This window comes from Dermacentor variabilis, chromosome 2, assembly GCF_050947875.1.
Source record: "Dermacentor variabilis isolate Ectoservices chromosome 2, ASM5094787v1, whole genome shotgun sequence".
In the NCBI taxonomy this organism is placed as follows: domain Eukaryota; kingdom Metazoa; phylum Arthropoda; class Arachnida; order Ixodida; family Ixodidae; genus Dermacentor; species Dermacentor variabilis.
This window is the reverse complement of record NC_134569.1, coordinates 269,061,242-269,078,225: the sequence shown is the minus strand read 5'-3', so window position 1 is coordinate 269,078,225 and position 16,984 is coordinate 269,061,242.

Here is a 16,984-nt window from a genome sequence, read left to right as displayed (position 1 = left end):
TCATTTGTTATGCAATCTTTAACACTGCACATCAGGGGCCCTTGCGGTAAGGAATAGTAAAGATCTTGAACATCTATGCTGAATCCCCAGCTGCAGCTTGTACTATCTAATGCCAAACAATTCACAAGGCCTTCAGAGTTTTTCAATATGTACGGATCCTGCACTTCTAGGGAATTCAACATTTTTTGCAAGAACTCCGCGACCAGAACTTGCCAACACCCTCTCTCGGACACAATTGGCCTAAACGGAATTGCTTGCTTGTGGGTTTTTGCCGTAAAAAATAAGTTCTGGTCGCGGAGTTCTTGCAAAAAATGTTGAATTCCCTAGAAGTGCAGGATCCGTACATATTGAAAAACTCTGAAGGCCTTGTGAATTGTTTGGCATTAGATAGTACAAGCTGCAGCTGGGGATTCAGCATAGATGTTCAAGATCTTTACTATTCCTTACCGCAAGGGCCCCTGATGTGCAGTGTTAAAGATTGCATAACAAATGAGAATGACGAGGTGTCATTCCGCAATACGTGCGGCATGGCAGTTGAATCCTTTCTTGAACTTCTGCATTTTTATTTAGCGAATACACATGTAGGGTTCTGTGGTGAAACGTATATACAGGCAAGGGGTGTCTGCATCGGGTCAAAGGTAGCTCCCATCCTAAGTAGCATTTTTTTGGGAAGCATAGACAGAGAGTTGGCCAAAGATTTAGAAGGTGTAGTAAGTAAGGTATACAGATATGTCGATGACTACTTGATTTTAGGTTGTCCTGTAGACAAGGGTGCTTTCAGAAATAGGGTGGTAGAAGCCTTCAATTCTCTGGGAAAGGGCTTAACATTTACTTCGGAAGTACCGGTAGAGAATAAGCTACAGTTTCTTGATGTCAAGTTAACATTCCTACCGGAACATGTGTGTTGGTCTTTCTCACCCCGAGCTGGAAAACCGCTAATGAACTATGCATCAAACCATTCCAGGCTTGTGAAAAATGGAATAGTCATTTCACGTTTCCGGTCAGCGTTGTTGAAGTCATGTCACCACACTGTAAGGATTGCATTTTTTGAGCAAGTTGACAGGTTGAGAAAGGCTGGGTACCCGCTCGCTGTGATGCTGGCGACGTGTGCTAGACTAATGAAAGAACTTAACAAGGATAAAGGACAATGCACAAAGAATCAAAGGCAGAAGGATGGAGATTCCAATGTTTCAGTGATTCCGTATGTGCACGGCCTTTCACACAGACTTAAGAAGGTGGCTGGTAGTTATGAAGTAAAAGTGGTATTTTCGGCAAAAAACAAAATAGGCAGTGTGTGCTCCAAGGTTAAAAAGAAGTTCGAAAGTAAGGATGATGTACAGAAAGAATGCACTGTTAAACATCCGCGCAAGAACCAATTTGTTGCTTGCGCGAAGAACGTTGTTTACCAGGTTCCTATGACGTGTGGTCATGTGTACGTAGGGCAGACTGGGAGATGCATTAACACTAGGTTAAGGGAGCACTTGTCTAGCCTGAAAGGTCGCCCTAGTACGCATTTGGCAATGCATTGCCAAGAACATGGTTGCTCCCCTTGTGTTACTAGCACAGACATTTTGTACAGGCATAGGAATCAAACCGCTAGGGAAATCGTGGAAGCATACTGGATTGAAAAACAAAAAGAAAAATGCATCAGCCATCCTTCTGTTTCATTGTTAGATAAAGAAAATTCGCTTCTATCATCACATCTTTAACGCATGTTATTGTAAGTGGTTGTTTTTATGCACTTTGCTGTTTTTAGTATGACTGGGTGGCTTTTCTGCACGCCTTCTTTATTTTTTTTTTATCACAAGTGTTATATGTAATATTGACGTTGCTCTTTTGACTTGATCGCGCAGATCAGCGGGTATCATATGCGCTGTAGGCGTGCTCTGTTCTCTAGATCGCGCAGTTCTGTGGGTATTTAAGTAAGTAGTTCTTCAAAAATGAAACCAGTTGTTAGAAAGCGCTCGTCCTTGTGTTGCCCCTATTCTTCGTCCCTGTTTGTTTGCGCACAAAAAGTATAAATATGAATATGTTCCAACTAGGCCGACTCGCAGTTATGCTTCAGTTAAATATATTTTTTGAGTGTCGCCCTGACGTAAACGGGTCGTTTACGTCATGGCGCCGCTCAGCGCCAAACGCTGTAAGGTGCCTCCTATTTCCCCTCGCAGAAACAAAAATTCAATCGTTGTCTGGTCCCCGACAGAAGCAGTCCGTCTCTTTGTTTCAGTGCTGCGCGCCCCAGCTGTTTAGGCCTCATGCCGTAAATCCTCCTTCCGGCTGCCCCGTCGGAGCTACCGCAAACTGGCGACGAGTTAAACCGCTCACTTTACTTTTTACGTCCCCTTGCTTTTCTACTTCTGCTGCTCCCCTGCTTCCGATATGCAAGACGCTACGTCTACTTCGACGTTGCCCACCGCAAATCCCCCGCCTTTGTTCTCGGTGCCCAGCATGGCGTTCGCACCCCTCATGCCGCCTTTCCTTGCAATACCTGGTATTCCTTCGGTACCGTGGCTCACATGAAAACGTTCTTTTTGCACGTTTCTCCAGGCGACCGGATGCGAAGCACTACAAGACGAGAGGAAGAAAACCATGTTACTGAGTAACTTAGGCTTTGAGGGGCAGCGTCTCTACTACGTCCTCGCGTCTCAAACGGACCATACGGCTACTACGCTCGAAAATATTATTCGCATCTTCAACCAGCACAACGCAGAAAGCACCAATCTCCTAGTGCACCGCATTATCTTCTGGGACAGGAAGCAACTTCCCGGAGAAACCTTTCAGGACTTCGTCACCGCGCTACGAAGGCTAGCGCCGGCTTGTGCGTTTGGCGCTTGGCAAGACGAGTCCCTTCGCGATCAAATCCTCCAAGGCGTCGCATCAACAAGAATACGAGAAAGGCTACTCTACGAAGGATCGTCCCTCACGCTCAAGAAAGCCGAGGAAATCGGACGAAGCGTGGAGCTAGTTGACAAGGAACTTCAAGTCTTCAGCAGCTCGGCTGTTCAGCGTGTCTCGACGCAACGCCAAGATGGCGTCGCCAGCCATCTCCTTCCTCGCCCTGGCGTGCAAGATGGCGGTCCCCGCCCCACTTCTCCCTCGACCCGGCGCCTTCAAGATGGCGATCAACGGCGTGGCGGACAGTCGCGTCCTCGAGCGGCCTGCCAACGTGACGCCCGGCCCAAACTCTGCGAAGCCAGTCGAGAGTTCGCACCCCATTGTTACCGATGCGGTTCACCTCACCACATCGCATCCGATCCAGCCTGTCCGGCAAAGCACGTTACTTGCCGTGCGTGCGGAAAAGTGGGACATTACGTTTCGGTTTGCCGTTCGAGGAACCGAACGCAGCGACAGTCTCATGCTCGAACGCAGCTTGTTTCCGTTACCGCTGATACAGCATCAGCCACTACAGTCCCGTTTGTGCTTACAATTCAAGCACCGAATTCCCGTCCGGCAACAATTCGCGCCGAAGTCCTCATTGCGAATACTACACTCAAGTTGCTCGTGGACACAAGAGCTACGGTGTCGCTGATGAACAGCTCCCTATACGTAAAACACTTCAAGGTTTTCCAATTATCTGCTTAGAGTCTTCGACTCAAGAATTATTCGCATTAAGAAATTCTGCATTCAGGACGTTTCTCCGTGCTCGTCAAGTATCGCAACAAGGCTGCAGTAGTGACATTCCACGTCACGAACCAAGGCACTTCTCTTCTGGGCTTAGATGCCATGCAAGGGTCTTCGCTCACATGTCAAGTATCAGGACTTCCAGCTGACCCAAGCGTTTAGCCTCCACCTCTTCCGCACAACGCTCCAACAGAATTCGCCCATCCCTCTCATGACAATTGGGACTTGTAAAAGGCTTCGTCCACGACGTTCGTCTCCGACGTTCACTGCAACCAGTGTCAGCGGAACTGCGTCCTTTACCTCTCGTTCTCCGGGAGCAAGCCTCCGCCGAGTTGCAACTCCTGGGATCAGCTGATGTCATCGAACGAGTCACTGCATCCGAGTGGATTTCTCCGCTCGTCGTCGTTCGAAAGAAGGACAATTCCATTCGACTTTGCGTCAATCTTCGAGACCCCAACAAAGCTATCATCATCGACGCCTTTCCACTACCGAGGGCTCACGAACTGTTGCATCGACTCGCTGGTGCTACTGTCTTTAGTAAGTTGGACTTGCAGTCCCCTTATCATCAGGTTTTATTGTTCGAGAAAAGCCGTGAGCTACTTTTATAACTCATGACGGTCTTTCCCGCTTCAAGCGTGTGTGTTTCGGTTTGGCATCTGCGCCATCCGCTTTCCAGCAGATCATGTCATCTGTTTTAAAAAAAACTGTCCAGGCACATTGTGCTACCTTGATGGTGTTCTTGTATAGGGTCACACTCAACGTGACCACGACAGAAATTTGCAAACCGTCTTGTCTAGGATATGTAATGCTGTCATGCAGCTTAACCACAAGTGCGTATTCAGTGTCCCAGAATTAACTTTCCTAGGACATAAAATTTCCGCAAACGGCATTTCGCCGATGGATAGTCAGATTCAGGCAATCGTGGAGGCACCGCAGCTTAAGGACAAAAAGGCTCTACACTCATTTCTGGGCGGCACGGGATATTATGCTAAATTTATCCCGCAGTATGCCGACGTAGTGGAACCGCTAAGGAAACTCTGAAGGCAAGGACAAGCCGTTGTCTGGGATCGGGATACTGAATGCAGCTTCCAGGCAATTAAAGACGTACTTGCATCACGCCCGGCGGTACGCATGTTTCAACCACATCTGCCTATTGTTGTGACGATTGATGCTTCTGACGTTGGCATAGGAGCCGTCCTACAGCAAAAATACGGAAATGAGCTCTTTACAGTAGCTTTTGTTTCTCGTACGTTATCTTCCGCAGAACGACGGTACTCCGTAGGCGAACGGGAAGCATTGGCGTGTCTGGTTGCGTGTGAACATTGGCATGTTTACTTGTGGGGTCGACAGTTCACTCTATGAACTGATCACCAAGCTCTAGTCTCATTGCTATATTCAAAGGGTCCTGGACAGCGACCGTTAAGAATTTCAAGGTGGAATGCAAGATTGCTATATTACAATTTCTCCATTCAGTACTGTAAAGGTGACCAAAATGTCATTGCGGACGCATTGTCACGCCGATTTGTCCCTCCCGAATGTGAACCAGCACTAGATGAGGAAATAGTGTTTTTAGTATCATCGTGTATTACAAATCTGGAATTCCAAGCAGCTACACAAACAGATCCAGTGTGCCAAGCATTAAAAGACAAAATAGTAAAAGGATGGAGAACTGCAGCGGACCTTCCGCCAGAGTTACAGGCGTATGCTGCTGTACAGTCCGAATTGTCCTACGTGGATAATCTGCTTCTCCGAGGTGAACGTATCGTTCCTCCTGCTTCCTTGTGTGAGACGCTCCTGTCTATTGCTCATGAATGTCCCTTAGGCATCACGAAAACCACGCTCAGATTGAGAGGCATCTACTGGTGGCCTCACATGGATAGGCAAGTTGTGGAACTTGTGGGAAACTGCTTTGTGTGCCAACAAGTAGATAAATCTGCCAAACCATCTTCTGCTCCATTACAACCTGTCGAATGGCCGTTAAGACCATGGAAAAAGTTAGCCATAGACATAATAGGGCCCTCTCCAAGTGGCCTGAAGTGGCCTGAATTCCAAGTGGCCTGAAGTTGTTTTTGTGCCTTCTGTCACATCGGAAGCCATCATGCACAGTCTCATGTCCATATTCAGTAGAGAAGAATTTCCTGATGCTATAGTGTCCGACAATGGACCACAGTTTGTTTCTGCACAGTTTGAAAATTTCCTGAAGGAAAGAAGCATTAAGCAATTATTGTCTTCTCTTTACTACCCACAGGCCAACGGTCAGATATAAAGATTTAACCATGTCCTTAAAGAATTCATACAGATGACTATTTTGGAACAGTGAGACCTCAGACTTGCGGTCTTAAAATACTTGGCAATTTACAGGTTTACTCCACACGACTACCGGTGTGCCTCCTGCTATGTCCCTCCATAGTCGACAACCACGAACTCGACTGGACGTTGCAAACATGCCTCCAATTTATCCTGTATTTGCTTCTCCAAAGTTGCGCCACCCCGCAGGGGCGTCTGCGTCAGCAGGCGTTTGGTGTGTTGCGACACCACGTACCCGAGCACACGAGGGTTGGACCCTCCCGCGTGTAGCCGTGTCTGGGGAAAGGGGCATTCTGGAGGTTCAGCCGATGCTGGGTGTCTGGACCTTTAAGGGCCCCGGCAGAGGCAACACACCTCTTTGGCCTCTGCTTCACATAGACGGCACCTCCAGACTGACCCACCTGGAGGAAATCGGCAGTCGCCTTTTCCTGTCCCTCTATTCAATCTTTTGCTTTCCCTCTCGCTATCTCTTTTTTCCTGTCATCTTATCACTTCTTCTCACTTCCAAATTTCTAGGCGGCAAGGGTTAACCTGGTGTATGTATCCAACCTTGGGTATGTTATATTAGGTTATAGTGGCTACATACAGCTGGCGTCTGCGTTTCCTCCCGGACTCGTGGCGTCCCCTTGTTGGGCTCGGTGGTGGGCGGCTGGCGTAGCTACCGAAATAAATGAATTCTGCATGGCTAACACGTCATTTCCCCCCTTTCCGATCGTCCTCTTTCAAAAAGAGGGCACACCGAAGAAACTTTTCAACTATTCAGCCAGCGCAAAGAAACTTTCCCCCGCTACCATGTAATACACAGTCAAAATCCTGAAAAGGCAGTCGGAACTATCTCACCTTTCATCGTAGCTAAATGCCTTACCGACTCACTAGGTGCTGGCTACAAAGTGACGAAACTGAGCAGTGGCGACCTTCTTCTTGAGGTCTGCGACACTCTGCAGCATGGCAAACTCTCCAGTCTCTTAGCGTTCTGTAATGTGAAAATCACTGTTACCCCCCACCGATCACTAAACACGTCTAAAGGAGTCATCTCTGATGAAGATCTGTTGAGCCTAAGCGAGGAAATGATTCAAGTGCAAAGATTCAAGATCAAGCGAGACAACCAAGATATCCAAACTAGACATCTCCTCCTCACCTTTGCGTCGAGCGTTCTACCAGAAACCTTAGAAACAGGATATACCAAACTTCGAGTCCGGCCTTACATCCCAAACCCCCGAAGATGCTTCAAGTGTCAGAGATAGGGCCATGGTTCGCAAAGCTGCCGTGGCCGACTGACCTGTGCAAAGTGTGGCGAACACGAATCCAACAACTGTAATGGCACACCCCACTGTCCCAACTGTAACGGTGGACACGCAGCATACTCTCGAACCTGCCCCACACGGAAAAAAGAAAAAGACATAATAACAAGGAAAATCAAAGAAAACATCTCATTTCAAGAAGCGCGGAAACGTGTTTCCTTTTTCCATACCTCAGTGTATGTTGGTGCGACGCGCAAGGGGGCAAAGTCGCAGCAGACTCCGGCTCCAGCCCAGCCCACAACGAGCGTGGTTGCGGCCTTGACACCAGCCCCCGTGGCGTCAGCAGCCAGCGCTGCTGCGCCGTCCCCGAAGGAGGGCCCATCGACCTCTGGGTTGATGGCCTCCAAGTCCCTGCTTTTCGAGGCAAGGCCTAAGGTGAAAACACCCCGCTCGTGTGAGCGGAAGTCCAGCGGTTCCCAAGAGTCGATGGACACAACCTCGAGCCAGAAGGCGCATCTAGCGCCTCGGGAGCGGCGTGAGTCTCGCGACCGCTCCAAAAAAGTCAAAACTCGTACCATATTCACGGGGCCTGAAAAGGCTCCGTAAGTCATTTCTCTGACTTGACTCCTCTTGACACCCAGCATAAGAACACGAACAATACGGCTACACAAATAATACACTAGAACGTTAGAGGTCTTATCCACAACCTCGATGACATGAAATAACTCTTACACAAACATAACCCAAAGGTGCTGTGTGTTCAGGAGACACATCTTAAATGCACACACACAAACTTTCTTTGTCAGTATGCCATCTACCGTAAAGACCGCAACGAGGCGAATACCTCGTCTGGCGGTGTAGCAATAGTTGTAGACAAGTCCGTAGCTTGTCACCAGCTCGCCCTTGAGACGCCCCTTGAGGCAGTGTCAATTCGGGCAATTCTTTTGAATAATTTGATCACTGTATGTTGCTTATACATACCCCCTAATTTTCATCTGGAGAAAAGTTATTTTTATAACCTAAATGACCAGCTTCCGGACCCTTACATACTCGCAGGCGATTTTAATGCCCACCACACCATGTGGGGAGACTCGCGATGTGACGCGAGAGGCCGTTTCATTGAAAATTTTCTTGTGAACTCCGGTGCATGCCTCTTCAACAAGAAGGAGCCAACTTATTATAATATCCATAATAATTCATATTCATCTATAGGCCTGTCTATTGGCTCGGCTTCAATTTTCCCGGACTTGCAATGGCATGTAATAAAAAATCCCTGTGGAAGTGACCACTTTCCTGTAATGTTAAATTCAATGCCTGAACATGAATGCCCCCAACATACACCCCGGTGGAAACTAGCCTCCGCCGAATGGAATGATTTTAAGGAAGCAACTTACTTATCACGAGATCTTATCACTGATTTTAACATAGACAATGCAGTAGCATATTTTACTTGTTTTATAATCGACGCAGCTGAAAAGTTCATTCCCCAAGCAGAAGGTCTCTCTTGTAAAAGACGGGCACCCTGGTGGAATGAACAGTGCAGACTGGCACGAAAGAAACAAAACAAAGCGTGGGGTTTGCTGCGTCGCTCCTCGACTGCAGAAAACCTAACTGAATTTAAAGTGGCAAAGTCACGAGGGAGGCGCACGCGGTGACAGGCAAGGAGAGCTAGCTGGGAGAGGTTTCTCCCGAGCATCGCATCCTACACTCAAGAATCTAAAGTTTGGACTGGTGTAAGAAAGATAAAGGGGCAACAAATCCACCCTCTGACCTTAGTGGACGACCAAGGGACTAGCTTGGAGGAATAGGTGAACGCTCTGGGCGAAAACTTCGAACATGTATCAAGCTCCACACATTACACAATATCATTCCTCAAATATAAACACTTAGCTGAACTTAGACACTTGATCGTAAATGCCGTCCGGATGAACCATCTAACCGTCCTTTTAATATTGCCGAGGTTAAAGCTGCATTGAGCACATGTAGAAGCTCTGCACCGGGAGCTGATAGAATCATCTATGACATGATTAAGAACTTACACGAAGACACACGAATGACACTTCTGGCGCTTTTCAACTCTATCTGGGCTGCTGGATACCTTCCATCCTCATGGAAGGAAGCTATTGTTATTCCCGTCTTGAAGCTGGGTAAAGACCATTCCTTGGCGGCAAGTTATCGCCCGATAGCTCTTACAAGTTGTCTTTGCAAGCTATCCGAAAAAATGATTAATTGTAGACTAATACATTTCCTTGAACTGAACAATATGCTTGATCCCTATCAGTATGGCTTCAGAGAAGGGAGGTCCACTACTGATCATCTTGTACGCATTCAAGCAAATATCCGCGATGCATTTGTACATAAACAGTTCTTGCTATCGATGTTCCACGATATGGAGAAGGCGTACGACACGACGTGGCGATACGGGATCTTGCGAGACTTGTCGGCGATGGGCATCCGTGGAAATATGCTAAACATAATAGAAAGCTATCTGTCCAAACGTACCTTCCGCGTGAAAATGGGCAATGTACTGTCGCTACCTTTTATACAAGAAAATGGTGTACCTCAAGGAGGTGTGCTTAGCTGCACACTCTTTATCGTGAAAATGAACACCCTTCGTGCTTCATTACCGCCAGCCATTTTTTATTCTGTTTACGTAGAGGATATGCAAATAGGCTTCAAATCCTGCAACCTTGCAGTGTGTGAGAGGCAAGTACAACAGCGCTTGAACAAAGTATCTATATGGGCAGACGAAAACGGATTTAAAGTGAACCTGAACAAAAGTTCTTGTGTGCTTTTCACAAGAAAGAGAGGCCTCGTTGCATATCCCAATAATGAAATGTATGGCCAGCAAATAACTGTGAACAAAGAGCAAAAGTTCTTAGGTATCATACTTGACTCTAAACTAACATTTATACCACACATAAAGTATCTCAAAGTGAAATGCTTAAAAACAATGAACTTACTGAAAGTTTTATACCATACAACATGGGGCAGTGACAGAAAATGTTTGATGAATCTTCACAAAAGCCTCATTCGATCACGATTGGACTACGGTGCCGGGATTTATCATTCTGCAGCCCCGAGCGCGCTAAAGATGCTAGATCCGGTTCACCATCTAGGAATCCGACTGGCCACGGGCGCTTTCAGAACAAGTCCCATTTAAAGTCTATATGTAGAATCAAATGAGTGGCCACTCAATCTGCAGAGAACATACATCAGCCAAACATACTTTCTAAAAATTCGCTGTAATCCTCAACATCCGTGCTTTAATACCGTTAACGATATAACAGATGCTTCAGTCTTTCGCAATCGGCACGCTGTAAGACAGGCCTTTTCACTGCGTGTGAGGGCGCTTAGCTCTGAAATGGATGTCCCACTCCTCAGATATTGCCTAATACCTCCAGCTAAGCTGCTACCTCCTTGGGAGTGGCAGATGATACAATGCGATATATCTTTCAAGCAAGTTACAAAGCACGCTCCAGAAATTGAAATCCAAATGTATTTCCTGGAACTCCAGCATAAGCATTCCTGCACGGAATTCTAAACAGACGCATCAAAGTCGCACGACGGGGTGTCCTATGCAGCCGTCTGTCCATCCTTCTCAGAAATCGATTTACTGTATCCGGAAACTTGTATCTTCACGGCTGAGGCCTGCGCAATATTGTCTACCGTGAAGCATATAAGGAAATCAAAACTAAAAAAATTAGTTATATATACGGACTCCCCAAGCGTTGTGAAATCTTTGATATCGTTCGGTTAGAGCGAAAATCCTATAATAATTGAACTCTATTCTGTCTTATGTAAAGCATATGTATCTAACCAGCATGTGATTATATGCTGGGTGCCTGGCCATAGGGGCATCCAGGGTAACGTTCTAGCGGACCAGATGGCAACATCAATTGCATCACAAGCTGTTAATTCTACCGCTGTAGTCCCTGTCACAGACCTGAAGCCTTTCTTAAGAAGGAAACTGCGAAACTACGGGCAACACTTGTGGGACCTGGAAACAAATAATAAGCTGCATGTAATAAAGCCACAATTAGGTCTGTGGCCTCCTGTAGCAAAATCACGCCGGACAGATGTCATATTCTGTCGCCTAAGAATAGGACACACATTTAGCACGCATAACTTTTTACTAACTGGAAATGAGCCTCCAACCTGTGGTAGATGCGGGGAGAGGCTAACAGTCCTCCCCGTCCTCCTGGAGTGTCGGGAAGCCGAATATGAAAGAAAGAAACATTTTCCCTCAGCATACCGGCAGCACATCCCCCATCATCCTGTTATGCTACTCGGTGCAGAACCGTTCTTTGATACAAGCGCAGTCCTAGGTTTCCTGAAAGATGTTGTATTACATGTAATTAGCCCATACATTCGTAGCGCCTCCTCTCTATAGAGGATAGCGCTGTGATAGTTGTTTCGTATGGCACATGCCTCTCGTCCCTTGCGTTCAAGGGCTCTGGCGAGGCAGTAGTGCTTTTAGAAAATTTTAGCATCTCCATATTTTGTACATTGCATCATTTTTCCCAATGCATTCCAGTGGTCATAATACACGTCAGGAATCATTGCCATAGTTTTAGTATGCGTAGATTTTATGCCATGTGCAGCAACGTGTTTCAGGCCCCTTTACAGCCACGTCACACTAACTTCACAGATCCCATTAGACCACTACAAACTCAATAACACTAGATTGGCGCTCTTTGGCCATACCCGGCCCTTGCGCCATGAAACATCAAACACTCATTCAATCATTCATTCATTCATTCATTCAACTCATTAACACTAGCTTGGCGCTCTTTGGCCATACCTGGCCCTTGCGCCATTAAACATCAAATATTCATTCATTCATTCATTCATTCTCCTGGGGCTTACGAGGGTCGCAGTAAAGACTTTTCTGAAACTGAGACGCGTGGCATAACAGTCGGGGCGCGATATATCGCTGCGCGCTCACGCTGCAGCAGCAGAAAAGGGTTGAATCGACTTTCTTTGCACAGGCAGTCTCCTGGGGCTTACGAGGGTCGCAGTAAAGACTTTTCCGAAACTTAGGCGCGTGGCATAACACTCGGGGCAGGATATATCGCTGCGGGCTCGCTGCAGCGGTAGAAAAGGATTGCATCTCCTTTCTTTGGACAGGTAGTCTCCTGGGGCTTACGAGGGTCGCAGTAAAGACTTTTCTGAAACTGAGACGCGTGGCATAACACTCGGGGCGCGTTATATCGCTACGCTCTCTCGCTGCAGCGTTAGGAAAGGGTTGCATCGCCTTTCTTTGCACAGCCAGTCTCCTGGGGCTTACGAGGGTCGCAGTAAAGACTTTCCTGAAACTGAGACGCGTCGCATAACACTCGGGGCGCTTTTTGTTGATGCGCGCTCTCGCTGCAGCGGTAGAAAAGGGTTGCATCGCCTTTCTTTGTACAGACACTCTCCTGGAGCTTACGCTGCGCTCAATAAAGACTTTTCTGAAACTGAGACGCGTGGAATAACACTCGGGGCGCGTAATATCGCTACGCACTCTCGCTGCAGCGGTAGAAAATGGTTGCATCGCCTTTCTCTGCACAGGAAATCTCCTGGGGCTTACGACGCTCGCAGTAAAGGCTTTTCTGACACTGAGACGCGTGGCACAAAACTCGAGGCGCAATATATCGCTGCGCTCTCTCGCTTCAGCGGTGGAAAAGGGTTGCATCGCCTTTCTTTGCACAGGCAGTCTCCAGGGGCTTACGAGGGTCGCAATGAAGACTTTTCTGAAACTGGGATAGTCGCATAACACTCGGGGCGCTTTTTATTGATGCGCGCGCTCTCGCTGCTGCGGTAAAAAAGGGTGCCATCGCCTTGATTTGCACAGGCAGTCTTCTGGGGCCTACGAGGGTCGCAGTAAAGGTTTTCTGAAACGTAGACACGTCGGATAAACCTCGGGACGTATTTTATTGATGCGCGCTTTCGCTGCAGCGGTTGAAAAGGGTTATATCGCCTTGATTTGCACAGGCAGTCTCGTCGAGCTTACGCTGCTCTCAATAACGACTTTTCTGAAACCTAGACGCGTCGCATAACACTCGGGGCGCGATATATCGCTGCGCGCTCTCGCTGGAGCAGTAGAAAAGGGTTGCATTGCCTTTCTTTGCACAGGCAGTCTCCTGGGGTTTACGAAGGTCGCAGTAAAGACTTTTCTGAAACTGAGACACGTCGCATGACACTCGGGGCGCTTTTTATTGATGCGCGCTCTCGCTGCAGCGGTAGAAAAGGGTTGCATCGCCTTTCTTTGTACAGACAATCCCCTGGAGCTTACGCTGCTCCCAATACAGACTTTTCTGAAACTGAGACGCGTGGCATAACACTCGGGGTGGGTTATATTTTTTTATTCAGATACCCTAAAGGCCCTTATGGGCATTACATAGGGGGGGGGGTTAACAACAGGATATGTCAAACACAATTAGGGGGGGAAGGCAATATAGAACACCGTGGTAAAGATCACCGAATACAACAAGAAAATATAAAAAGAAAAAAAGGAAAGAGAATTGCATACATGATGAAAACAGCAACAACAACAACAACACTCCGTACAAAGCATGTAGATACACTTACAATGCGTCAAAGGCATAAAATTCTACTTTTACCCAACATGCGTAAAACTGCGCTTCAAATTACTAACAAATGAGTCATGATCACGTATAGAAGCAATTTCTTTTGGCAGCTTATTCCAGTGATGAATAGCTAGAAAGAGCGGTGATTGTCGCAGGAGATTCGTACGTGCAAACATGGGACGCACTTTGAAGGGATGGTCGAGGCGGGGAAAAATTTTTTGTGGGGGTTTGATATGGGATGCTGTAAAGGATGACGGGGTATGATACAATCTGTGGAAGTGGGAAAGCAGTGCTAACAGTCGTCGTGTTTCTAGAGACGGTAATTGGAGGGACTCTTTGATAGCCGTGATGCTGGATGTTCTAGAGTATGTTTTAGTGATGAAGCGTGCTGCTTTATTTTGTAAAGATTCCAGCTTGTTTATTAGGTAAGTCTGATTTGGATTCCATATTATGGAAGCGTATTCAATCTTTGAGCGAACTAGAGCTGTGTAAGCTAATAATTTAGTTGACTCATTTGCTAAATACAAATTTCGCCTAATGAATCCAAGTGTTTTATTTGCTTTCGAAATTATTTCATCAATGTGATCATTCCATGTAAGGTTAGAAGTTAAATGGACTCCCAAATATTTTAATGTAGACACATTCTCTATGCATATGCTGTTCATAAAATATGAACTTAGGTGAACGTTACTGGCTCTGCTAAATGTCATTGTTTTAGTTTTAGAAACATTAATTTCCATTTGCCATTGCTCGCACCAAAGTGAAATTTTGTTTAGGTCGGCCTGTAAAATATTAGTGTCTTCAGAGGTGATAATTTGTCTGTAAAGAACGCAGTCATCTGCAAACAATCGAACTGTTGAGGTCAGGTTGTTACTGATGTCATTAATGTAAATTAAGAATAAGATTGGGCCAAGTACGGATCCCTGAGGAACGCCAGATTTAACTTGTGCTAAAGCGGAAAAGTGATCATTTACGGAAACAAATTGGTAGCGATTGGTTAAAAAACTTGAGATCCAATTTATAATTTTACCATGTATGTTAAGCCGGCTAAGTTTCATCATTAAGCGAGAATGGGGAACTTTATCGAATGCTTTCTTGAAGTCAATAAATATGGCATCAATTTTTATGGAATCGTGAACAGCTTGATGAAGATCAGTTATAAGTTCAAAAAGCTGTGTTTCACAAGAGCGTCCTTTCTGAAATCCATGTTGATTGTTAGAAAAGAAGTTATGTTCAGATAAATATTTCATAACTGCGGAAGATATGATATGCTCAAGTAATTTACATGGAATACTAGTCAAGGATATAGGTCTATAGTTTGAGGGCATTGATCGGTCACCTGATTTATAAATGGGAGTGATACGACCGACCTTCCAGTCATCTGGTACAATTCCTGTATCTATTGATTGCTGGAAAAGGGTGGCTAATACGGGAGATATTATAGGTTTAGTCATTTTAAGCATCTTTGTGCAGATGCCGTCTGGACCTGGCGCTGAGTTATTCGAAAGTCGATCGATGGCCGATTCTATTCCCTCTGGTGTAATTATGAGATCATTCATAGATGAGTTAATTGAAGGAAACGTAAGGTCAGGTGGAATTGGATTTTCGTTTGTGAATACAGAGCTGAAAAACGAGTTTAATTCAGTCGCAGCTTCAGATGGGGAAAGTAGCTCACCGTTATTAATGATTGGTATAGTGGATTGAGAAGAGTGTTTAGGGTTAATTACTTTCCAAAACTTTTTCGGATTGTTCATTATCATGCTGACGATGTCACCGTTAAAAAACTTGTCTTTAGATGCTTCAATTTCAGCTTTACATTTATTTGATTGTTCTCGGTATCGCTGCCAATCACCATCCGAGTGGGACAACTTAGCTTTAGAGTAAAGGCGTTTCTTTTTATTTATTGCTCTCTTTACTTGGGACGTGAACCATGTGCTCTGTGTTGATGACGTTATTCTAATTTTGGGAACGTGCTTTTGTTTCAGTTCAATAAGCTTTCTTCGGATAGCGAGCCAGTTATCATTTGTATTGCGATAAACCATGGTTTCCAAGAACCACACAGAAAAATATGACAGGTCTGTAAGAATCGCGTCGATGTTTGCACGGGAGTAATCGTAAATAGATTTCGTTGCCTTTTCTGGTTTACTACTTTGTAATTGGTATTCACAGTGTACTACGTTGTGGTCGCTAATACATTCAAGAACGTGAACAAGCATATTTTCCGGTTCGGTTGTGAGAACTAGATCTAGAATAGCGTTTCCACGTGTTGGTTTGCAAACTATTTGATGCAGATCAAATGAACAAAGAACATCGAGAAATTCCTTGCATTCGCTCTTCCTTGCGCAACCTAGGGGCGTACACGTCTGCCAATTTATTGTGGCGTAGTTGAAATCGCCAGCAAGGATTATAGGTGAAGTTGGATACTTGTCTTGGATTAAAGTTAGGGAATGATTAAGACTCTCGATGAATTCAGAAGTAGCATCAGGCGGACGGTAACAGACCCCGACTGCGCAAGTCACAGAGGGACAGACCTGAAGTGAAATCCACAAAATTTCAATATTTGACTGTGTGTCAACAACGCGAGCACATAGATTAGATTTCACGGCAGCTACAACACCGCCTCCCCGTGCGCCCACCCTATCATTTCTAAATATAGTAAAGTTTCTAGAGAGCGACAGCTCGTTGTCCCCAATATCGGGTGTAAGCCAAGTTTCTGTCCCAAGAACAATATCTACAGAACAAGCCTCAATAAATGCACATAGCTGGTCCTGTTTGTGAAACATGCTTCGAAAGTTGCACAGCAGGAGTGACAATGAATCACCTTGATTAGCCTGACTGTGTCAATCATTCTGGTTAGTTTCGTCCCCTCGTGCGCCAACAGTAGGTTGCTCATTCAGCCGACATACTTCGGCTTCATTGCGCGTTGAAAGACAGGTTACTTTGTTTTGTGATGAATCAAAGGTGTAACATTTGTTTCCAAGAAGAAGTTTATCGTAGACCACAGTATATTTTTCGTTAGGCTTACGCACATCGCGAGCGAAATCTGAGTTTTTTCCTGATGAGCTGCATTCGGGCCGAGAAATCTTCTTCAATCCACACGCGTGGCTTCTGCAGGTCCTTCAATTTGGAAGCATTTCTTAAAATTATGCTCTTGTCTTTAAAACTCAGGAATTTCACGACAATTGGTCGGATGTGACCTGCTTTAGGTCGACCTATTCTGTGGGCTCGCTCTATTTCGCCTGC